This window comes from Cebus imitator, unplaced genomic scaffold, assembly GCF_001604975.1.
Source record: "Cebus imitator isolate Cc_AM_T3 unplaced genomic scaffold, Cebus_imitator-1.0 Scaffold38, whole genome shotgun sequence".
NCBI classification, from domain to species: Eukaryota; Metazoa; Chordata; class Mammalia; order Primates; family Cebidae; genus Cebus; species Cebus imitator.
In genome coordinates, this window is record NW_016107353.1 from 968840 (window position 1) to 970719 (window position 1880).

Sequence of the window (1880 nt, forward strand, 5' to 3'; positions counted from 1 at the left end):
ACGTAGTCTCACTCTGTTGCCAGGCTGGAGTGCAGTGGCTCGATTTTGGCTCACTGCAGCCTCCAACTCCCAAGTTCAAGCGATTCTCCTGCCTCAGCCTCCCAAGTAGCTGGGATTATGGGCACGTGCCACCACACCTGGCTAATTTTTTGTATTTTTAGTAGAGACGGGTTTCTTCATGTTGGTCAGGCTAGTCTTGAACTCCCAACCTCAGATGATTCGCCCACCTTAGCCTCCCAAAGTGCTGGGATTACAAGCGTGAGCCACCGCACCCAGCCAAGAGCAACTACTTCCGGCAGCAAACACTGGAGCAAGAGCCAAACGTTTGTTATCAATTTCTAACTCCCTTTGGGTACATGCAAGGAAATAACACTTTTTATCCTCCCTGACTTTCGAGTTCTTTCCATGAGGTTTTGATACAAACCCAGCAGTTCCCACTGAGGCCAAGTACATTTTGACCTGGTCTACTTTTTTCTTGGCTGTAGGTGAGCCATGTTTAAACTAAATTTTATACATGTTGCTTCATACACAGTGACAGCTCCCCCAACTTCATTTCATACCTCCATGACCTGTATCAACATACAGTTTTCCCTAGGTGTGCTAGGCTGGAGGTAGCACAGGGAGGCTGTGCGAACTATGCCTATATTGAGCGAGGAGGGTAGGGGAGCCAGGGATGGGGTTAGGGGAGGCCGGGCCATCTGTATCATAAATAGAATTTGGTTGAGAGAGCGTGGTGGCTCACGCCTGTAATCCCAGCACTTTGGGAGACAGAAGCAGGCGGATCATGAGGTCAGGAGTTCAAGACCAGCCTGGCCAATATGGTGAAACGCCATCTCTACTAAAAATACAAAACTTAGCCAGGTGCAGTGACACTCACCTGCAGTCCCAGCTACGTGGGAGGCTCAGACAAAAGAATCGCTTGACCCAGGGTGGAGGTTGCAGTGAGCTCCACTCCAGCCTCGGCGACAGAGGGGGACTCTGCCTCAAAATAAAATAAAATAAATAGAATTTGGTTAAGACTCATAGACTCATTGTATGAAGGGGCTTTTATTGGAAGTAGTCTCATTTTTATTTGTAGCTTCTGAAATAAATGTCCTAGACACTTGTTGAAAAGTGCTTTTTGGATGTAAGACAGGGTTAGTTAGGGTTGAGGAATTTTTACCTACCCTCTTTTGAGTGTTTGGTACAAAGTCAGCATCTGTCTTCCTGATTCCTCAAAGACCTCGATCATGAAGGTTATTTCCTTGCATAGTGGAAAGCCTGAAATTTAGGGAAGGCTATCTGGAGACTGAGGAGACACTTTACCAACTTCTGTGTCTTCAAGTCAGGGAAGCCACAGCAAGGCAGATTCAGTGTGGGGCCACTCTCGGCTCTTGGTAAACTAGTAGTCCCTCAATTTACATGAGAAGGTTCTGTGATCAAGCAAGATGTTCTCTTTTTAGATGTGAACCAGAACTGGAGCATACCCCTTGGCTACCTGGAGGTACAGGGGCTCTGGCCTGAACTTGCTTGAAGAGTTGCAGTTGGTGGCTTTCCTATGTTCAGGGACTAGGCATTGGTTGGTCTGTTCCGCTTGCATCTTCTCCACTTGGTAAGCAGTGCCAGCTTGGGAGACCTGTGATTAGTCAGCTGTTTTTGAACGATAATGCACCTCCCCAGAGAGTAGACAAGGCCCTGTGCATTGCAGATTAAGAGCCCATCCTGGCTCCTGATAAGGAGTTTTGGGTGGGGGAGTCCTTGGTGCTGCAACAAACAAGTCTCAGGAGGAAGAAACACACTTCTGCAGGCCTGACTGCTGTAAGGAGCCTTTGGTAAGGAAGGTGAGGACTCAGGTCCTGGCTTCCAGGCCAACATGGCATCCCTGGCCCAACAAAGATGAG

The 1880-nt window shown here is 48.2% G+C and overlaps 1 pseudogene; it reads right to left on the minus strand.

Annotated features, from left to right (window-relative positions):
- Nucleotides 1-286: 286 nt before the first annotated feature.
- LOC108301951 overlaps nt 287-1880 on the minus strand; it is a 5039-nt pseudogene continuing 3445 nt past the window's right edge.